This window comes from Vanessa tameamea, chromosome 2, assembly GCF_037043105.1.
Source record: "Vanessa tameamea isolate UH-Manoa-2023 chromosome 2, ilVanTame1 primary haplotype, whole genome shotgun sequence".
In the NCBI taxonomy this organism is placed as follows: domain Eukaryota; kingdom Metazoa; phylum Arthropoda; class Insecta; order Lepidoptera; family Nymphalidae; genus Vanessa; species Vanessa tameamea.
Genome location: NC_087310.1, coordinates 2,235,718 through 2,260,973, shown reverse-complemented (window position 1 = coordinate 2,260,973; position 25,256 = coordinate 2,235,718). Strand labels below are relative to the sequence as shown.

The 25,256-nt window shown below is 31.6% G+C and overlaps 2 protein-coding genes across 8 annotated transcripts in view; one reads left to right on the top strand and one right to left on the bottom strand.

Moving 5' to 3' along the window:
• The window catches only part of LOC113398275 (septin-7), a 477,393-nt gene that overhangs the window by 307,101 nt on the left and 145,036 nt on the right, over window positions 1–25,256 (bottom strand). The window lies entirely within an intron of this gene.
• Window positions 1–25,256, top strand: part of LOC113393624 (myosin-IIIb-like) — a 48,917-nt gene that overhangs the window by 9,654 nt on the left and 14,007 nt on the right. The gene's annotated exons all lie outside the window — the stretch shown is intronic.

The following is a 25,256-nucleotide window of genomic DNA, read 5'->3' as shown; positions in this document are numbered from 1 at the left end:
TATTTCATAATTTATTTTTATTAATTAGTAAATTAAAATAAGCTATATTTAGTAGAAATACAAGTTGTTGAATCGTTATTTTACGAGATTTCGAATGTAAAGCTACTACCGACTTTGAATATATGTATATTATACTTAAGAGAACCGGTAATTATTTTATCTCATCAAATATATATGTCACCGTAACATAGTGCTTACAATTTAAGGCATTATTTTTCTGTAGAACACAATCTAACAAAGTGAATTTCTATTAATTTATAAAAACTCGAAATTTTATACGTTTTACTGTAAATCGAATAACGGTTCACAATATTTCGACAGCTTACAATCTCTCGAAATAGATTATAATCTTACGGTATTTTAACAAACATGTCATTATCATATACAATTAAATGTATTTATCCTGTATGAAATCAAAGAATGTTAACATAGAGTTCATTCATCCATACAATATTGAGCGTTTACATATATCATATTTATTAATATGTGTGTGTAATAGTGTTAATTATTCATACACACACACATATAAAATTTTTCAAAATTTGCATAAACAGATCCGTGATAAAGCAAAGTGCTGATATAATTGTTTATGGGTTTTGAAACACTGCATGGTTGAGTAGCATACATGCACTGAATACCCTGTACCGAACAATATCTAAGTATATGAAGAGTACGTACAGACATACGAATAATGCGAATTGTCATTGATGCGTTTTCGCGCGTTTGTGTGAAGTGCGACCGAACAATGGAGACGTTAGTCATTGTTAAGCGTTTTTCTAAAGACTTGCATCATTTCAGTGTATATTCCATGTCCTAACTTTTATTCAAAACACTAAAATTATGTTAAATTATATACAATTGAAATTCGCAGAGATATATTAACATAATTAACTAATTTAGACGAATTGTGCAAACGAGATTAATGTTCATCGAAACAACAAAATTATACACATGTTTAATTGCTTGAGATTTTGTAATAATTTCGAGATGATATTTGGCACAAGTCAATTGAAAAGAGTTCCTAAACGAGGTGATATAAACATTGTAACGTTGCAGTTTGCCGGTTAGTTGTGATTATAACGAAAAGTGCCACGCTTACCAACTGATCACGAATAGGTTATCGTGTAAATAATATGCGTGTATAGCCCCGATGCTGACATATCTCACCTCATTTTTCACGATTCATTTTCCTTACACGCTTTTTCAAATATCTTGTGAAGTGGCTTTGTATAAACTCTTCTCGATGAACTCTATTATATATACCTATTCAGCCTTTAAACGGGAATCGTTTATGTTCGGTTTCAGTTTGTAGTAGTTTGTTATTAATAAAAAAAAAAAAAAATTAGTACACATTAATCATTTTATAAGACAATTGTTAAGAACAGATAATTTGTTTTATGTTACATTATACAATACTAGCACGATAAAGATTAAAAAATCTCAACATTTTAATTAGGTCTTGAGAACGAAATAGTTTCAGAGCTTATTAGAAAAAAAAAAACAATATGTATTTATAACAATCAAGGTTACCGTATCAAGTTGTAATACTGTCCCAACTTGCGGCAGATAGCTTATATTTCCTCAAGAAACCTTGTAACTGTCAACTTGTATTTTGAATATGATTTGTGGTAACATTGCAATGTTATTGAGACTACTATCATTGTTTGACAAGGACAAAAAGGTTAATTAATGCTTGTGCAGTGCATTAAAGTTTTAAGACGTAAATAATTACGTATGACGTAACATCAACAAACTTATAAATCTGAACTAACATTGTTCCATTTAAAGTATCTATACACTATAATTTTAACCGTAAAAATGTTCCTAAAAATAAAAAATAAAACTACTATAGATATTGGCAGAATATACTATTACCTTGTTCCATTCGATAATTAAAAAAATACGGTGCTGTCAAATTTTCACTTACAATAAAAATAAGTGTTATGTGTAATATTACGGATATTTTTTTTCAATAAATACAGTTTTATTACAAAATAAAGATAAGATTTTCTTTATATCAAGCATAGCTCGTAACATTGAATACTAACGTCATGAATACAAGAGAAAGCAGAACTTAAGCCCTAAAGGATCAATAAGTTAGTGAAAGTTGTTTGTTGCGAATTGGTTTTATTTGTTGTTAGTATAATTTTTATGATAAAAGATGGCGGACTGGTTATAAATTATTTTTGGCGCTTCAAGGTTTTGAATTTCGAATACAATATTATTTTACTGTCACAGTCACACATTACGAGATATTCGGGCGACTTTATTGCCACGAATGCTTGTGATAGGGATTTGACTTAAACCTTTCTACGTAAAGTTTGAATAATACGGAAAAGGTCACGAGAACTGAATATTTAATTACGAGATCGTTTTATTTCGGATTGTCGTGTATATAAATCACCTTATATATCAATGAAATAAAATCACTGTTTTTTTGTGTATCACATACTGACCAAATTAACTAAAAAGAAGCCCCAACATATTGTTATGTACATGTTGGTAAACCGAAAAAAAACTATTCATAATTTTATTTTATTCAGCCAGTGTTTCAAGATTATTTTACTATCTAGTGTTTGCATCTGTAAACACCAGATGTATGTACAAATATAAAACTAGCTTTAACTCATTAGCAACTCTTATAAGTTTATTAATTTTTTATTATTTTATGTGGCAATATTATTGCAAATAAAAAAAAACATTTCATTAATATTTTAACTGGTACGTGATACATTTTTATTGTATAATTTATTTCGAGTGCACAATATTAACAAATAATCTTACAATCTGTGTCAAAACTCTTTTTATTATTATCCTTAACAGCAATACGCGACGGCTTCACACGAAAACAGAAACAGAGATATCGCTTTAAAAAATAACATACGATCATTTTCATATAACTTTGTCGAACATACATGGCTTGTACTGGAAGCCCTAGAGAGGCGCGATGTAGTCCACAAATGTGATCATAGAATTATTTAATTTTCACATAGTAATGATGATAATTCTGGAGCTAGTCGGTCTGGTACGTGTTTCTACATAGCCCTACCACCAAGTAAGAATTGTTTATGTGATTAAATTGCCTGATTATATATATTTTTAAATGGTTCTTATCATCCCGTTCACGAAAATTGCCAACCATAATTATGGGACTTTTTTATAAAAAATAATAATATTAAAAGGTTATTATGCAATTTCTGCCCCGGTTCGAAAAAACCGTTGATCTGAAACTCGAAAAACATACAGACATATTGGAAAGATTAAAGACGAATAATCATTGTAAATATCGAAATCATTCAGAAATATGGGGAAGTGAAAGATTGTTAATCCACACATGGCTATCAGTGCCAACTGTTGAATAACCAATGAGCGCTCACAATTTAATATTTACCTAATATGTTTTTTATTCAAATCGATTATTCTAATGATCGAGTTTTATACACGTAACGCTTTGTTAGCAGCGTGATACGGAAATGAAATTATAAACAGTGGCTTGACATCGAGACATATTTATTTGGGAAACAAACAATTATCTACAACACTTCTATTAATACACTTAATTGAAACATAAATTAATCACTCAAGTTTCCGCCAATTACTAATATAATTATTATATATTAGACAGAATTTAATTAATTCTGTGTAAAATATAATTGGTGCTTAAAAAAATGTACAAAACTTGTTGCAAAAAATCTAACAAGAGCAATTAAAATAGAATTGACAATATATTTTTTTTTGTATTAGTAATTTGTATCAGATTAATGTATGGAGAGAGAACCGAGATGGCCCAGTGGTTAGAACGCGTGCATCTTAACCGATGATTTCGGGTTCAACCCAGTCAGGCATGACTGAATTTTCATGTGCTTAAATTGTGTTTATAATTCATCTCGTGCTCAGCGGTGAAGGAAAACATCGTGAGGAAACCTGCATGTGTCTAATTTCAACGAAATTCTGCCACTTGTGTATCCACCAACCCGAATTGGAGCAGCGTGGTGGAATATGCTTCACACCTTCTCCTTAAAGGAAGAGGAGGCCTTAGCCCAGCAGTGGGAAATTTACAGGCTGTTTATGTTATGTAATGTATGGATGTTGGTTACATCATGATATTTTATTAAGAACTTCCACTAGTGCGAACATCAAGTTCATTAAGTACGCCGAAAGAGGCGATATTCACCAGTGGAAAGAAAACATGGATTTTAACCGACGATCGCGGATTCAAATATGCTCAAACGCAGTATTTTTAATGTGGTTATTCTACTCGTACTAGGCGGTTGCACTTATGACGTATTATATTTATAACCCACACACAAAAGCGCAGCGTAGTAGAATATTAATTCTAGCATTATATTTAAGAATAGAAGAAATACTCATTGAGACATTTATGACATGTTGATTATTTACAGAAGAACCCCTGATTCTTATTCCAAGACCATATAAACATGACAAAAGTTAAGAAATACGATCCGAGGCTCGTTTAGCGAAATATAATCTTATTAACGTAACAATAGCACAGTCAAGGTTTCCTCATCGAGTCACATGTTTTCAAGGTAACGGCCAGGGATTAAGGCAGATGCAAGCGACACGGCTTAAGCCCACGGTGTACACGTGAATCCTTTGAAAGTACGTACGCAGTTAAGAAACCGTTTTAGTGCGCTGACACATGAGCGCTAAAAATAGCCTTATCGCTTTAAACTATTAGGTTTCCATTGCGAATCTATAGCGACTTTGACGTGAATAATGCTATCACAATGTCAAGTTATGGCATTATAGCACGGTCTTGGTGAGTACCCTGCGTCAGATTGTAAATCAATATCATATTATCAAAGGTCCTTTCTTTGTCTGTATTGAGTGTATTGTAATTCCATTTTCACCAATAGCTATCTATTTTATTAGGTAGGTAAAAATATTGACGCACCCATTAATTCCCGATCATTATGCAATCGAGGTTTTGTATAGCCATAAATTGCTATTGTGTGCAAAGGAAGTATGGCCGAATGGATGTTTTTGTCCAATTGTTTATGATATAATAAAGTGTGACGGATCATTGCGCTTTTATCGCGTTTTATCATTGAAATATATTAAGCAATGAAATACTTAACTCTGAATAGATCATTGATTGTAGTAGCAAGTTTAATATTATTGATTTATTATTGTAATTATTAATAACTAGTTGTCGCCTGCGGCTTCGCTCGTTTTAGAACTTGGTCGTTAGGTATTAAGCATAAAAAGTTGCCTGTGTCCTTCCGTGGAGTTCAAGTTTACTTCATAGGAAATTTCATCAAATTCGATTCAGTAATTTGGCCGTGAAAGAGCAGACGGCCGTGAAAGGACAGACGGCCAGAGTTATTTTATCATTTATAATATTAGTATAGATGATAAAAGCTACAATAGTAAAACATTGACAATTTTTTTAATATTTTTTTTTATACTTTGTACTTTAAATTATATTTAACGTATATTACGATATTACTTTATATTAATATGTATTATTTTTTAAATTTAAAATAGGTAGGTAGTCTAGCAAATTGTAATGAACACTGGCATTGCAAGAAACGTAAGACAATATTTACACCGCCAATGGAATCTGAGATGTGATCATGCCGATATTTAGACTGGCTCACTCGCCCACGAAATCGGAACAAAGCATTCGTCATATATTCTAATGCCAAGCAACAATACTTAGTATTGTTGTGTTCCGGCTTGAAGGGTGAGTAAGCCAGTGTAACTACGATTGGCGGTTATGTAAAATTTCATCCAGTGCTGATGTCTATGGGCAAAGGTACCATCAGGTGGCCCATTTGCCAGTCCTTTTTACTGATGACATACAAATAAATATTTGGTAGACATAACATACTAAATATACGTGATATACATAAGTGAAATCAAAACAAATAAGTTCCATTTTTACACGCTCTGTGTTAGCTTAGCCAATATTAACACGTAACGATGTCAGTATGTATAAAAAACCTAGGAAGTAGATTTAACCTACTTCTCTCTGTATCGACTATTTTTAGAATCGATTTGAAACTTCAGATTCCTTCAGATGGCAAAAAAATATATTTAAAGCTGTATGAGTTCGATGAAAATCACACGTGTATTAACTAAACCGTATTAGATTATCGTAGTAGAATAAGCATCTACCCTTCTTATCAATTGTGTACAGAATCTAGTACAGCAATAGAACATATACAGACCGCTTTTTTTACTTCAGACACAGGCTAGTCCAGCTGATATAACGATGTTTTGGTTGATGGATAGCGGACTCTTCTTCTTGGAAACCAATAGAACTTTAGCTTATTTTAGTTGCTTTTGAACATTCATTTGTTAATAATAAAATAACAATTATTAAACTAATTGTATTTAATAAATTAAAGCAATGTCTAAACAGAAATCGGAGTCAGCGTGAACCCAAATAATAAACAAGAATTTTAAGCAATTATTTCTTATTGCATCTGTGTGTGTGTATAAGATCGGTTTCTTTTTAAACTCCTTTATAAATACCAATAGCATTGTTCGGTGCCGCTGTCGCAATAAATACAGATATCGTATACTGTTCAACAAGCAGTCTAAGTTTGCATTTGCTTCGGTGGAACGAAAGTAAGGCCATACGATACCCGCGTTATCCAACCTTGGAGTCATCAAAGAGACCATTAATTGTCTAAAATCAATCGCTCGCGTCATTAAAAAAAATATTTTATTACTAGGTTAATATCTATTACATAAAATCACGTATATAAGATTTCTAATTACTTGTGAATACAGGTTTAAATAATGTGTCTGTCACGGATCGCCCAGCAGCATGTGAAACTTCGAATTTATAGTTATTGAAATAATTTATTATTTAAAAAAAAACAATTAATAAATGTGGAGTTAATTAAATAAAAACAGAGAGTTTTTTAATAAAATACATCTACTATTCTTATTATTACAATAACATATACTAAAGTAATCTGTAATTATGGGATAATTACATTACGCTGGGCTAAGGCCTCCTCTCGATTTTGAGTTTTGGAACTTACACTGCTCCAATGCGCGTTGATGGATATACTTGGCAGATTATTAATCAGCCACAGACAGGTGTCATCACCACCGAGCACGTCATAAATTATAAGCACAAAGCACATTAAATTACAGTTGTGCTTGCCCAGCGTCGAGTTCGGACTCACCGGTTAAGATTCACTGCTTCTAACCACTGGTCCATCACAGTTAACACATATTAACGAAATGTGCATAATATATAAACATACCACGCTCACACAAGGGAATAGAGATCTCAGGGAGAGAGGCGTGACGTTATAAGAGAGCGTCATGCCGTTCACCGTCTCGGAATACGAGTCGGTCCAAGGCACGACAATCGATGTTTCGCTTGAAAAAAATAAACAAAATAATCCAGGCGTTTTTTTCTAATGTGACTTTCGATAACAGGAAATGATAAGGCTAATGTTACGTCGCGTGTATCTCCATTATTATATTACGAAGCCAAAATAAGTATATAATTAATTATTCTTCAAACTACGTGTTATCTTGGACATTTAATTAGTTAAAAAATATATATTCTGTAAATAATACTAAATAATAATGTTTAACAAGTCGAGATGGCCCAGTGGTTAGAACGCGTGCATCTTAACCGATGATTTCGGGTTCAAACCCAGGCAGGCACCACTGAATTTTCATGTGCTTAATTTGTGTTTATAATTCATCTCGTGCTCGGCGGTGAAGGAAAACATCGTGAGGAAACCTGCATGTGTCTAATTTCAACGAAATTCTGCCACATGTGTATTCCACCAACCCGCATTGGAGCAGCGTGGTGGAATATGCTCCATACCTTCTCCTCAACGGGAGAGGAGGCCTTAGCCCAGCAGTGGGAAATTTACAGGCTGATTATGTTATGTTTTTATTATGTAAATAATGTTTTAAATAACATGTTATTAAAAGAAATTGTCTGTATTATCTGTTGGGATAAGGATTATGGAACTGAGTCACGCGGTCATGTTGTTTATGAAAAACAGCCGAGTTTTTTTTTAATGTATTCATTGAAATGTGAAGGTACCAACTATTAAAATACGTACGTTTATTTTCAAAATAATGTTATTCGGTTACTGTAAAAATATGCTAAAAATTTATTTAATGCAAATCCTTGCGAATATTATTATGGTGAAAGTTTGTATGTATGGATGTTTGTTACACTTTAACACAAAAACGACTTAATAGATGAAACTTTACAATTATATAGCTTTATACATCAGAAAAACACAAAGGCTATAATTTATAAAGATATTGTGTTAATACCGGACAGCCAACCCTCAAAACGCGAGCGACGCCGCGGGTAAAAACTCCTGAATAACTACTAATAATACGAAAATGAGTAGTTTATCAGTTTGTTGAAACGCGCGAATCTCGGAACTGACCAATTTGAAATAATAAATCTACATTAGATACATAGATATATCATTTATTAAGAAATACTATAGGGCTATCTAACATTATGCTATGATCAAGGGGGCGAAGAGGTGTCGTTTAGTGCAAGTGCACGAAGTAGTCAGCAAATGATAAAATATAAAATAATGCAACATTACATAAAAGTTGAGAATTCTCTTGTTTTTCGTACAACGTTTTTGGCCTAATATCGCACGTTACTCCACTGCGGGTTAGAATAAATATTTGATACAGTTTTGTCCGTAATTTGTTTATTTACGTATAATGTATTCCTGATAATTCGTTATCTAAGAGTAACCTCTAGTAGGATTTTTAGATAACAAAATTGTTACGAATACCCGAAATTAAACTCGTGACTCATCGATTAAGATCGCGGCTATTAATGTTATTACCTTAACGATATGTTATATCCTTACTAACAGCCAATGCTTGATCTTTATTATTATATACATGATATATGACGCGTCTATTAGTGATCGGGTAACTTCTGTACGACTTTTGTTACGTCATAGGCCTACCTATATCGGTATCGAAGAAATATCTTGACATCTAGGCTAGGCTGGTTTTCTTCGCGTATAATTAATATTTTTAATTTAAGAATAATTTAACCGGTGCAATTAGTCTTCACGAATAAACTTTCTAATATTTTTTAAAATAATTCGTAAATTCAATTAAACAAAAAAAAAATTGAAACGCCTTATGTTTTGTAGATCTATTCTATAACAAACTCGATTTCAACGTAGAATACGATTTTGTAATATCAGAAAGTTGAATGCGATATTGAATACAATAATAATAACATTTAAAGTATATACTCGTCAAGGTAAGCGTATCGCTGTACGTTTTCATTCGCGGATGAAATTCAAAGTGAATTATCACAGAACACTGCAGGAAACTAAAATTTTCTTCAAACATAAAAATCGTTACGTGACTATAAAAGATCATACCTAACAAAAAACTAATCGATTTTTTCTGCTCTAACACCATAGTTATTGATAATTGAAAACTATTATTTACCCTATATAGTAAAAAAGAAAGTGTTGCTTTCTCGACTTGACGGTATCGATGTTTCGAACGACGATGCTATTTTGAAGTCAGTTTTAAATCTGTCATCGGTTTTGTAATCGATTTCGGTTATCGAGCATTTATAATCGATGTTTCACGATTGAATCTGATTTAATGTAAAAGCGAAATATTTTTTTTTTTATGAATTTTGAATACAATCCTAATATTATAAAATTTCTTTTATTTCTTTGTTTGATTGTTTGGTAAGCTTACACGTCACAACTATTCATCCGATTCTGATGAAATTATGCATACTGGTTATCAAGGGTAACCCCTGAAGGTTACAGAAAAGGATTATAGCGAGGATAAGATATATTCCAATGGAAATATGAAAAAGGATAAACAAACCTAAGATTTACGTATTTCATGCGATTTGCTAACAACTCGGCTATATTGTGCACTAATCTATATATTCAACGGCGTTCAAAATACCATTTTTTCGAAAATCCATTGTGAATATCATAGATTAATCAAGCTCTCAACCAATGATATCGCTTCAATTTGCTGTGTCTTTTTTTCCTGGTATGTTTGGAACAGACTATACTAAGTCCTGGGATCCAATTCTACTAACAATTAATTTGTCCGCTTGTCGCAATCCAATCGTTGCTGTTCAGCCATTTTCCTATTCCACAAACGCAGCGATCCAGTTACGGTTCGATCAAAGTTGGGACGGAATATAATGGGGATCGTATCGTAGTCGATATAAATAAGTGGAATTGGTCCTCAGTAGACATCATGAGGAAACCTGCATGTGTCTAATTTCAACTAAATTCTGCCACATATGTATTCCACCAACCCGCATTGGATCAGCGTGGTGGAATATGCTCCATACCTTCTCCTCAAAGGGAGAGGAGGCCTTAGCCCAGCGTTGGCAAATTTACAGGCTGTTTATGTTATGTATGTTATATGTAAAATTATTAAGACGATTTAATTTCAGAAATAAATCTAACGTTCACTTTAATATATATTGTTAACATAAAATGTTAGATTCGTTTTTAGAATATTCTAGAGAATAAATGTGTTTGTAAACAATTATCTGAGAGCGCTCACGCGTCACTTATTGTACGTTGGTGGTACCACCAGTATGTCAAAACCTTCACGCACGTGTCAACAATCAATGTACGAGGTTTCAATTGTATAGGAACGCATATTTGGCACATAGAGAATTATTTACCTTTAGAAATATAAATTAATTTAAAAAAAATACGATAAAATAATAATATACTTATCAATAATAAAATTATTATTATTATGATAAATGTAATTTCTTCTTTTTTCATCACTACTTTAACACTCACCCCCAAATTTAAACATTCACAATTTAATAAAATAAATATTGAAAAATATTTTAATATGTAAAGTTTATATCGAGCGACTCAAAACTTAACGGGCGGTTTAACGAACAACTTGATCCTTTTTTTGTCGCACTAAAAGTAGTAGGTACCTACATCGTCGAAAATATTATTTTAATTATCTTAAAAAAAATCTATTATTTTATTTTGATTCTCCTAAATATTATTCTTTTTTAAAATGTTCGTTGGTATTCGACCAACAGTATGAATAACAACTTTCAAGGCTATGGCTTCAATTGCATTTGCATACAAACACGTCTGCAGTAAATTCTTGAAAGGACCGAAACAGGTTCGAATGTCCGATGTTTTTTTTTTTATTTGTTTCGTTTTGCGACCTTTTGGCCATTACTTGTTTTTAAATTCGAATGTGGAATTATTCTTTGACAGAACAATAGTTAAATTGTGTGGATAATATTATGTATGTTCCAAATTCAATTTTCGTAATGACATGTCATTTTTTAATCTGTGTATTTTATTCATACTGATTGAGCATTAAGGCATATTCACTTATATTCTATATAGAAGATAATTTTTACATACAGCCTTGTGCAGTAACTGTACCGACATGTTATGTTAAGCGGTATTGGTTACCGGCATCTGTCGGATTTTATTCTGTTATGGCTAAGGCAAAATAAGAAATAAGACTGTATTTTAAGAGGACAAGATGCCTTTACCCAATACTGGGACACTAAGTATAATTTCGTCTGTAACACTAAGAGGGTACTATTATTAAAATAAAATTGTAATTTGCATTTATAAATAGAATATCAACTTTTTAACAACTACTAAAAATTGTATATTAAGGTAAGTTTGGGTAATTAGATACCGCTCACGCTATTCTGTCGTCAATCTAATATACTTATTTATTATATATATTTATATTTCTTTGTCCTAATTTGTAAAGCTGAATATTCAGCAGCTGTAGTACGAGGATATTATTATATTAAAATATTAATAATACATTTTGGCAGCGCTTTAAAGCTACTAAAAATAAAAAAGGTTATTTTTAAATACGTATTCAAATAAATGTGTGTAATAATATGCTATTGAATCCCAGCCGGATTTTCTGTTTGTTTTGAAGTTTTTGTTTATTTTGTAAGACTATGGCCCTCAGGCTAGTACGAGTTGATACATAAACCGTACATCGACCCTAATCGGGTGTTCCGGCTGCATTCAGTTCAAAGGAGTTCTTAGGCCTTAAATCTAGGTTTTATTTAAATGTTACAAGTTTTTAAAGAAAGTAATACTTTATTTTTGAAATTTTAAATTGTTTAGAAGATAAAAAGGTAAATAAAATTTAAACCAACGTTTCAAAATCAAATCAAATCAAAATCAATTTATTCAAGTAAACTTCACAATGAAGCGTTTTTGAATCGTCGATATTTAAATACTACCACCGTTTCGGAAAGCAGCCTCCAGCGAGAAGAAACGGCAAGAAACTCGCAAAGTTGGTCTTTTCAAATAAACAGATTTACAATGCTGTTTTTTACAATAATAACTGTCCTGTGATATAACCCGAGCCTAAATCCAGGCGTTTTTTTCTAAAAAGTATTCTTTTAATGAATAATAAGATCTATTTATTAATTTAGTCTTAATACACTTTTTAAATTTACTAAATGGTAAATTGATTATATTTCCCGGTATCTTATTATATATGCGTATACCATTGCCCAAAAACGTTTTCTGTACCGTATGCAAACGGAAAGTAAGGGTTACAAGTTTATTCTTATTAGTTTGGTAGAAAAATTCTAATACTATTCTAATAGTACACCACACAGAGAAAATAAATAAATACAACGTAGATCCAACCTTAATAAAAGACGCGTACAATTTTGGCGACCTTATCGCTACATAGCGAACTCTTCCAGGCAACCGACGTATCCTACCCATATAATTATAATCAATTAAAATTCATAATTTAAATGACTTTCAAAATAGAAGTATTTATTTTTAAACATTTACAGCTTCTCGTAAATAAATAAAAAAGAAAGTTTACAAATTACATATTTTAACTCGCTTATAAGTAAATAACAGTACCCGAAGCATTTACTTAGATACATTATATATTTTTTTAAATATAATAAAAATTATAGGTTATATCAATGAAAGCAGAAAACCGCCATTCGCTGTAAATATAACCGTAGTATACAAAACTAAAACATATAATCACTTGACGTTCTAAATTATAAGTTAACGCTTGGTGCATATTAGCACCAACACCGATCAATTTTATGTCAACTAAGGCTACATTCACACAGCGATAAATTTTATAATCTTCTAACGTAATTAGCAATTTTCGAATTTATATTTTTCGAACTCTATTGTAATAGTATAGAACATTTGAATTACCTAAAAATGTGCTGAGATTATTGCTTTTACAATAATTGAATTTGACTGTAAGATATTTAATAAAAACAAACATTATTGTATAAACCGCTTCTATTATTTTACATTGTCTATGGTTACTGACTTTCTTTTAAAACACAACAGGCAGACAATTGAAATGTATTCAACTTATTGTTTTATTTGTTAGAACTCTTCAGACGTCAAAATATTGTTTGAATATTTGTTTTTGTTGCAAAAATTAAACAATTATTCGGTCTGCTTAGTGAGTGCCGAGCGAGTGGTTGTCAAGTGTAAAGAGTGTGGACGATTAAACATTTGCATTTCAGACAAAGACAACTAATATTTAATGAACTTCACTTGTTAAGTAAATATTTTATGTCATCATCGATTTCTCAAGAAAGCCGTGTTTACATTCAGTTCGTGATCTTAGATGTATTTCAAATTCTATCTCCTATATTTAGATTATTGTTGAGTGAAGCACTATAAAAGAACAAAAACAAACGGGTCAATTTTAATATCGAAGTGTGCGTGAAAGCTACTCACTAAATTTAATTCTAATTTACTAGTGTGCGTGTATTTAGTGGACAAAAGTGGATAAGATACATGAATAATCAAATCTTATACAGGGTTATTGGTAATTCGACGTATTCCCGTTAGGAGGTGATAGGGGTGACTATTTGCGATAATTTTAACCCCCATATGCATGATGCAAAAGTGAACCATTTTTGAGTTATCACGTTTTTTAGATTTTTTCAAAATAAGTCACAATTGCAACTTCAAAAATTTATTTAAAAAAGTTTCGATTCAAATATACTTTTTTCTTCTGATTTATAAAAACGATTAAACACTGGATATTTTTCAATATTTAAACAATAATTATCGGTCTAAATTTAAAAATGCGAGACGGAAAACGATATTATTAAAATATTTTTTTTTATTTTTTTCCTCAAATATGCCTGAAAAACAAAAAAAAAATATTATGAAACTTGTTCTGCAGATTATTTTAAAAACATAATCGTTTAATTAGCTTTCCGAAAATGTATAAAAACTAGGAATTTATTTCAATGCAACCGAAATAAAATGATCAGAAAGGACGCTGGTGGAAATTCGTATTCGAACATGACCGAATTCGTACTAAAGGTCGCTCTTTAAAATTCCCACAAAATTGATTTAAAATAATAACCAATGTAAAAAAACTTACTTATTTACTTAACTTACTTAATACAAATTTAAAATTAATTTTAGATTCATAAACAGTTCAGTAGCTAAGTTACAATTAAGATATTTTGTAATTTAGCCTAGTTCTTGCTCGAAGTGACTTCCCCTATTGCGAACGCAAAGTCGCATTCTTTTTCTAAGTTGTGACTTAACTACCGAACTAGTCAAATTATTCCGTATTGTATTTGAAGCGTTCATAATTCTTATTTTGATTTCTTCCGCGGATGACACAGGCGAGACGTCATAAACTAGGGATTTAATGTGACCCCAAATATAGAAATCAACCGGCGTTAAGTCCGGACTCCACGCGGGCCACGGGATGGGTCCCCTTTTGAAAATAATTCCTAGTTTTTATACATTTTCGGAAAGCTAATTAAACGATTATGTTTTTAAAATAATATGCAGAAAAAGTTTCATAATATGTTTTTTTGTTTTTCAGGCATATTTGAGGGAAAAAAATATATTTTAATAATATCGTTTTCCGTCTCGCATTTTTAAATTTGGACCGATAATTATTGTTTAAATATTGAAAAATATCCAGTGTTTAATCGTTTTTATAAATCAGAAGAAAAAAGTATATTTGAATCGAAACTTTTTTAAATAAATTTTTGAGGTTGCAATTTTGACTTATTTTGAAAAAATCTAAAAAACGTGATGACTCAAAAATGGTTCACTTTTGCATCATGCATATGGGGGTTAAAATTATCGCAAATTGTCACCCCTATCACCTCCTAACGGGAAAACGTCGAATTACCAATAACCCTGTATATACTCGTAAGAACGGATCTTGACTTTATCACTATTTTACCAATCACCACGGAATCTTCAAATGGTTAGTTTTTGAGATCGGCAGATAAAAATCGGTCAGACGGAGTTTATTTCTTAATATTATCTTTATTAGATTTAAAAATAATGAATACTATACTTTTGCTTAGTAATATTTATATGAACAGGCAAATATTAAATAGTTAACCTAGTTTTCCTTTGTTTTACAATTCTATTCTTAATTTAATAGATTTTAGTTGGGCCATCGATTATTTGTCTTTTTGGAGTTAAAAGTAGAAAGAAAAAACATCGAAATACATACATATATGTTTTCGTCAAATTTTCACACACACACACACACACACACACACACACACACACACACACACACATACATAAGTGTTATTTTTTATATCAGGACCGATGATGCGTGTTCCTTCAACCATGGTGTGTTTTCCGAGTTAGAGTGTTATAATACCAACAAATATAGACATTCATACCAATACGAATATCCGTTTCCAACAGTAATTGAGCACGCGATTCATAAATATACCTTATTCAAGTAGTATTTTACAAGCATCATTCAATCCTCGTTTTATGTCTATCGTGACAGTTTAATATAAAGTTATCACCAATAAGGAATGTTGATTTATATTATCTTTTAAATTGATTTCGTTTTATGTATTTATTCATGTGTTCAAAACGAAACGAGATAGCTTAGTGTGCGAAAGACTGAATCTCAACCGAAGATTTGAGGGTAAAATCCGGAAAACAAAACACTATAAAAAGCGCAATGTTCCATGGATACTGTCCGGACCTTATTCTCCAATGCGGGTTTGAAAGTGTACATGTGGCATATTTTCATCCAACACATGTAGGTTTTATTGTGATGTTCTACATCCGAACAACAAATGTATTATATTAAACGTGTGCTCGCCCGCCACTGATGGTTGAACTCGCTGCCTTTTATTTAGATTAACGTGTTCTAACAACTGTTCCATCTCGACTCTAACAGTAAACACGAATAATCTTTTAATTGAAACCTTATACAATTTCATGGAAACTTCTATAGAAAACATGTTATAATTATACCAAATAAGTACACAATCGTGGGACTCTAAAATCATTAACATAAAATTACGCGCATGTGAAATACATTGACCCCTTAAGCTATGATATATATCTATGAAAGGCAATCTGAATTCCTTTATATTAATCACACGTGTTCGTCATTACTATCTAGATGAGATTGAGAATATTGTGTTATTATGTTTGAACAATAGAGTCAAGTCGTCGGTTAAATCGTAGTTAGGAACGCAATGAGATACTATACGTGGTGTATAGTATTATATTGCTAATTTAATATTATTGAATCGTACACGTTTAAATGTATGTTATTAATATCTAGGAAACGAATTCAATAATATTAACGCTCGAGTAAGCTTTGTAAGTTCCTGAATTCGTTGAAGGTTGAATTTGTAGTGTGACCGAGTTGTTCTTTTATAAGTTAGTCTATTTTTTTTTTTTTTATAGTATATATTTTAGGCAAAGATCGATGTATACAGTAGTGTTAACGAATTTAAATTATTTGTATGGATTAATGCTGAAAATATTTTAAAACATCTTATTCGTACCTGGTAAATGTATGTCTATTAAATCTGACACAGTTTTAATATAATTTGATGCTAAAAATGTACGGAATTCTGTATCAGAAACACGCACTTATCGCGATATTTCCCCTTTGTTTCCTACAAAAAAAATTGTTACAAAGTAATTATTTTTTTCTCGTATGAGTATTAATGTGCATGTCAGACATTATAAATAATATTATCGATTCAAGTTCTTCAATAAAAGAATTTATAATTGATTTGTTTGTGGAAACTTGCTTGAGCATTTAACATTGAATATTTAATAGTTGTTTATTAAATAATTTATTTTAATCGTTTATCACAATCGGAAACATATATTTTATAATACATTACATTAACAGCCTGTAAATTTCCCACTTCCAGGCTAAGACCTCCTCTCCCTTTGAGCAGAAGGTTTGGAGCATATTCCACCACGCTGCTCCAATGCGGGTCCGTGGAATACACATGTGGCAGAATTTCGTTGAAGTTAGACACATGCAGTTTTCCTCACGATGTTTACCTTCACCGCCGAGCAAGAGATGAATTATAAACATAAATTAAGCACATGAAAATTCAGTGGTGCTTGCCTGGGTTTGAACCTGAAATCGTCGGTAAAGATGCACGTGTTCTAACCACTGGGCCATCTCGGCGCATTTTATAATATGTGTTTAATTAATGAAATGTAAAAATAAAAACAAAAAAATCAAAGGTCATCACATTCATGTTTCAAAGACGAACTTAATGTCATGCATATAATATTAAAATTCACACGTCTTGATCGATTTAAAACGAACTAACGTCGGTTTCGGTAAATACGATAAGTAAAACGAAAAAACACAATCAACATTTGTAACCCAATATATAACAAATAAATATTTGCGTAATTACAATAAAAATATAGGACAAATATTTGAGGTTTTTTTTTTAAATTATAAGTGTTATTTAAATGCGATTGTTGCGGAATAATTTTAACACTTGGAATCGCTTCTCGTTATTTTTTGTGGATTTGATCAAAATAGCTGCTCCAGGAAGCGAAGTACGGCTGTTATTTAATCCAATAAAGGTACCTTATTGGACGTATCTCAAATTAGAATTTACTTTCTCGTTTAAAAAAATACATCGTAAGAGATCTCCCTGACGACGATCTAAATACCAAACGCGCAATGCTTGAACTTTAAACGTTTAAAATCGCTTTGTTAAGTGATTCACAAAATTGACATTTAATATTGAACATTGATAGACAAAAGGTCACTTTAAAGTTTATAGTTCGTGTTTTTATCAAACAGTAGACATGTTACACAGAGAATTATGATTATACGTACAAATTAAATAGGAACGCTGAGTTAGAGAAACGACCTAACATTGGATGGTACATATATATTTTAAATTTGCTTATACTGTCATTTTTACATAAGATCTTTTATATGTTGAAAACTTCCAAGGTGTCTGGGTAGGTTAGATTCACTCATCCGATGTTCTGCCGCCAAACAGCAATACTTAGTATTTTTGAGTTCCGGTTTGAAGAATTAGTGAGCCAGTGCAGCTGCAGGCACGAGGTAACATCTTATCTCCCAAGGTTGGTGGCGCATTGGTGTGATTTAAGGAATAATTAATATTTTTTACAGCGCCAATGTCTATGGGCGGTGGTGACCACTTAACATCAGGTGGACCATTAGCACTTACAATACGGATAAACAACATCTGTGATATTCTTTTGAAAATTTTGATCTATCCAAAACTGAGGGTATCCAAAACTGTGTAAGGTTTTGGATACCCTTACCGTATGTTCGAACCACTTAGCCATCTCGGCTTAAATACTAAAAATTAAACATTCATTTCTAAAACTATATATGTAGCAAAAACACTAGGATCTCGATTCTCAAGATGTGTCATGTTAAAAGGCAATTCGACTAATTTGCCAGCGTCGTTGCAGCTTCGTGTTAAAAACATTAGTGAAAGTGTCGCCTCCGTCCATCCATCCGTCCGCGAGTGTCGCATGAAAATATTTTAATGCCATCATTACGTTGTAATATTCGCTAATTACGACTGGTGTCGTGTTTTGATATAATACATAACCTTTCGCTATAGCTTAACTTATATAAAGTATTATATATATTCTTCTTCTTAGTAAATAAAAATTGAGATTGTTTTTTTAAGACTCTTGGTGTGTAGTTCTCGTACAACCATTCCTGGCCAAGAGTTTGTTCTTTGTATAGATATCATACAATATTATAAATGTTCTATATGAACGAGTAGCTAGTTTGAAATCAATAAGTATTTCATATTTACTAAATTAATTAAGTAACAGTCAGTCAGTCATATACAAGTTATTTGTGACCCCGGCATGCCATCTAAGTTAAGCATTTATTCATTGTTCAATTGGTTAAACATGATTTGTGCATTTTTCTGGGGTGCCTAATACTTTTGGCCAAGGCTGTATATATACATGTTTCTGTCACAATATTATTTTCACCGCCAAGTATTAATAGCATCAAGTGCTTAAATGTATACAAATATGAATTAAAAATAGTTACTGTATAAATCTTGACCGCGTGGAATGGTGGCAAGAATGCTAGCAGCATTTCCCCGTTGAATCGCAATTCCGATCCTCTGGACAAAAACCGTACCCGCCCTCCTGTCACCAGCGGAGGCAATAAGGCGAGGTGTTATACTTTTGATGAAGCTTTTTGCACCACTACTCCAAGAACCAACTGTTTCGACAGCAAATGGGACAAAAAAGTAATTTGACATAAGACACGAATATTTAGATCTTTTTTTTTTTGCTTCAGCTTTTACCGTCAAGTACGAGATGAATAATTATAAACACAATTTAAGCACATGAATATTAGTTAATGTTTGTCCGGTTTTAAACCCGCGATCATTGGTTTCGTGTTCAAATCTCGCGTTCTCGCCACTGAGTCAACTCGGCTTGATTAGCATTTATACATTTATATAAAACAGAGTGCTGATTTGTTGAAAATAAATCTTTAATTAAATCGATACGTGCTCATAAATGATGCTTATTAAAAATTTATCAATAAAGATTATTCAACCAGCTGTCAAAGTATACTAATGGTCGTTTTATGATTTTTTTCATACATATTCAATGGAGTATTAAATTATCATATTGCGAACATAGAAAAGTCACATTAATAGTTTTTACAAAATAAAACGAAATAGTAACTATACTGCATATTATATATTAATATCATTCTAAAGACATAACATTTTTTTTACATATTAGGTAATGATCCAATTCTAAAAAAATTACATTATAAGGTGTTCCATTTTCAAATTTAAATTTTTATCCAATCACTAACGGCTACAATAAATTACAAAAAAGTCAATTAAATACTGATCATTTGTAGAAACTTATGTTAACTAAATAAAACTTTTAGTTCAACTTTCTAATTACCTTATAATAATATTACAAATTTTTTTACGGCTTAAACAACATAACTTATGTTGTTTAAGCCGTAAAAAAATTATGTTACATAAGACAAATACGTTTATGATCACATAATTGAATACATATTATTACATATATTTGGACGTTTGTATACTTACTGTATACGATTCATGTTCGTATTACGCCATACAAATACAGTTCCACAAAGTTGACACCAATTTGACACCTGTGGAGTTTATTCTGTGACAACAAACTCGAAACGCGACATAGAACTCGATTTTGATATGTCAGAAAGGGATTAGCAATATTGACTACTAGATAAAAACCCGGTTATTAATTTCCGCTCATTAATAATTTATTTTTTGATAAGTTTCCATTGAGTTTACCGTACCGTTCGTGCAGGGACGAAATTATTATTTGGAACACACTTACTGAACGCATGCGTAAACGTCAAACATGGCCGCCGTTGAACTTCATAACATTTAATTGTATGGATTTAATATAGAAATATCTCGATTATATGATATTTGCGGATAGAATTGGGGCCATTAATTTATTACGTAAGATGATTTAGGGGGGCGTGGGTCGACCATGCCTTATGTTTTCTTACAAGGGGATGGGAAGGAGTCTCGATAGTTCTTACGCAAAGTTAAAATTATTTGAAAAAGTATTTAGAGAATTTGAAAAAGTAGAATAAATATTTCAAAAAAATTATTCTTTGAAACATAAACATTAAAATAAACCAAACGTGTATTCATTTTTTCCTTTAGATTCTTACGTAATAAATATTAAACAGGGGGGAGGGGGTCGGCCTATTCTTATTTTTTCTTATAATAAGGGGGAGAGGGCCAAAAACAAGCAAAAATAGTTTTACATAATAAATGAATGACTCCTATGTTGTCGACTAAATTTTTTTTATTTTTTAACGATCTATTATTATGGATTGGTTTCGATCGGGTCTATCGTAGACCTGCACGAAATCTAGACACGCGTCAGCGTGTCAGCCAAGTTCAAGTAACAGAAGTGGCGAGCAGCACCGTGTGTAATACTACACGAACCATTTGGAGCGACTTTTGACCACCTCGTAACTCAAAAACTATTTGACATAAACGTCTCAAATTAACTTAACCAGATATTGCGAGTTCACATCCAGACAAGTAGCATTGAATTTTTGCGTGCTTAATTTGTGTTTATAATTCATTTGTAACAGGCTTAGAACTTGCGAAGGCTATAATATAATTCGTATACGAGAACTAGCTAAGTCAGACCTTAGACAACAATATATTATCCTAAGTTATAAGAAAAAATTATATTTTCTGTAGTTATAAATACCTTTCAGGAAGGACCATTGAACTTGGCACCCATTTAGATCTCACTTCTTTTGTCGTTGAAGTCAACAATCAAGGTATATATCATAATATTGGACTTGGCTCTCATTTTTAAATTTATGTATTTGATGGGATTATTAATATACTTATTATATTATATTAGATAATCGTTCTCATCATTAAAAAAAAGTAATTTGATACAACTAACCGGAAAATATATTTATATTTTGTGAATTAATCAAAGATATATATATATATATCGTTGTTGCAGATTTTTTTATACTTTTTTTAAGCTCTTAACTTTTCTATAAAAAGCAATAATGTTTACTTACCGTTAGGACTGCGTAATAAACGAAATCGCTCGACCGTTTTTTCGTCGACCTGCATTGTATAAATGGTCTCCATTTTCCTGAGGGTTTACTCCAAATATCGGTGAAAGAATTCTTGAAATCAAATGAGCAGCTTCTAACATCACTTCCTATATTCAAATTAACAAACTACTTCTTCATAAAAAATAATACGCGTAAAATAGCGCATCACGACGTAAGTCGATTTTTAATGTTTTACGATCGTGTCGAGCGTTAAGTGCAAATTTGTTTCTTACGGAATAACTTTTGTTGTATAAAAATTGTCAATAAACGAGTCACAGTTACATCATCAGAGCAACTATACCATTTACCAATAGGTGTAATATTCTCGTACGTTATACGTTCACTTGTTCTCGACTTCAGTATGTGTAATGTGTGTCAGATGACGGAAAAAAATGTTTGTACCATTTTACGACTACTTCCATAAAAAAAAATAAACATATATCACGGATTTTTTTGGAATAATCCATGTTCGGTGCGTGATTATGGTAATATTTTCAAGGTTGAATTTAAGTTCTACTTTTCTGTTCCCGAATGTGATGTTTTAAAAGTGACTCCAAAATAATATTTTTTTTTTAAGAATTCTAGAAGTGCTCCAAGTTAATTAAGGAATTACTAATATTCCTATTTACCCCTCCTTTTAAGCTTATCACTCGTGTTATGTTAGGATACTGACGCTTAAAACAACATTATAGTGTTATCTTGTGTTTAAGTTGTAAAAGGTTTCTGTAGATTTTAATGTAAAATTCCGCTAGATAGAGCTGGAATATATCAACTTCTATACCGTTCAATCGATCGCAATGATGATCGCCAATTGATATATGATATACTTATAGCCTATTAAAATCGAAGGAAGCATAAAGATACTTAAATAAACCTTAGATTTACGTATTCCGTGCGCCTTAGCTCTGCTATATAATGCACTAATAAATAATTTTTCCTGATGAATAAATCGTAATAAATTAATTACCTATATTCACTTTAATTTTACTTCCAAAGTTCCAATCCAATCCAATCCAATCCAAGTTCCATCATAGACATACAAAATGTAATATTTTCGCGAATCCACATTGAATATTATACGAGTATATTATGATTTAAGTTTCGGAATTTGTTTATTATAATTTACACCTCTTGTGGTTGAAATAGACTATGTATTGAATCAGGACAATGTTTAAGGGGGTCTGTTAGTTTACCTTTATTATATATACGAGATCTTTGTTATTTCAATTATATTAAGTTTCGTTTACTTTAAATTAAGAATAAAATTATTATTATTCTTATAATTACAGAAACTTATTTATAAATACAAACGTCATTGTAATTTAAATATAACCGTAACGTGTATATATTATTTACGAAATAACGTCTAAAGATTTTTATTTAGAATTAAACGAGTCATTAAGATTTAAATTATATTAACATATTTTCGCTAAAATAATTACATTTAAATGGAATTCCATTTAAAATAAAGTAGTAAAAATTTATAACTCGAACAAATAAGAAAATATACTTGCACATAATTAATATGTAGATTATTATCTATGTATTAACCGATGATTTCGGGTTCAAACCCAGGCAGGCACCACTGAATTTTCATGTGCTTAATTTGTGTTTATAATTCATCTCGTGCTCGGCGGTGAAGGTAAACATCGTGAAGAAAACCTGCATGTGTCTAATTTCAAAGAAATTCTGCCACATGTGTATTCCACCAACCCGCATTTGGAGCAGCGGGGTGGAATATGCTCCAAACCTACCTCAGTAGAATATCTGATGAGTGGATGTTATCTACCCAGAAACTTGCACAAAGCCCTACTACCAAGTAGCACCAAATAGTAGTAGTATCTTAATATTAGTATTTCTAAATTTACTACTAATCTACTGCAATAGTATTTAAAATAAATGGGGTACCGATTTCATAACAATAGTTGAAGAAGCCAAGTTCCATAGTTTGATAGGAAATGTCAAATGATATGTTAATGTTGATGCATTTCTTAGTTTAAATACGGGATTTATACTGTTACAATTCTTCGATAAAAACAATGATTCACAAACACTACTTATCGGTGAATTGATAGACGGTGCGAACGCAATCAACAGTCTGCTGTCAATAGTAACCGTTATTGTGGAACGTTCCGCTATTTACGTTTCAAAACCATTATAAAAAAAGTTCATACCGATCAGATTAGGGCGTAGTTTTCGCAAGAATCTCTGAAAAACAAAAAAGATCCATAACTCACCTCTATAATTTGAATATATACATATATATCAAGAGTATAATGATATCTCTTCTTAAAAACTCCTCAAGGTGCCATTTGCGATTCTATCATTCAATCCGATCCAACTTGATCCACGTCTGAATCGTAACTAGAGGTGAATTCTACTAATTTATAATGGTAACGATACGTTTCCGATTCTAAACCGATCAAACATCAACCGAACCGCAACTGTTAGGCTATTCTGTAACAAGAAACTCAAAACTCACCGCAGAACACGATATTGAAACGTCAGTATGTGATAGGCGATATTGACTATAATAATTATAAAATTTATAGGATACACGTATCAAAATGGCTTATCGCTATATCGTAATTAACTAAATCGTAAATCGGTTGTCGATATTTCGCGAGTGTTAGATAAACGGATGACGACGACGGATAAATGTCAACCGTTACTTTTCATTTGACTGCGATGAAGCGGCAATTTGTTAGTAGAATTGACCAGCAGCAGCGTGCACAAACAAGTATCGATGGAACCAAAATGACATTGATAGGAAATCAGTAACGTATTTATTTCGTGTAAATAAAACCGCAGGTTCAGCCAGTGTTCCTAAAGAAATGTAGTCTTTCTATTTATTTTATTATTAACAAAAATATTATAAACAGAAATGTTGGAACGATAACGTTATAATGCTTATTTGTCAAGCACTTGACCGCGTTTTTATTGCCGCGTCAATCCCAGATAAGTCATTTCATAACTTTGTTGTGAATATCTGTTGCAGATTACGAACATAATATCATAATTATAATAAAGATCTTCTGTGTAATACAAATAAATATACCTGTACATTTATTATTTTTAGATAGTAATGTATTTATAATATCCGATCGGACGGTAAATCCAACACGATCGTAAACTTGACGCGCAGGATCAACGGCTTTACAAGCTTCAAGACTCCAGGCTATTTTGTTTTTGTACGACTTGGGATTTGTAATCAGGACTTTATGATCTGCCTTCTATCTAGCCACTAGGCTAACGAGGCAGTCAAACCTACAAGCTATCCACCAACTTCGGATTGCTTTGAAATGAATTGAATTTGAATCGCGTAACAGAAAATTTAA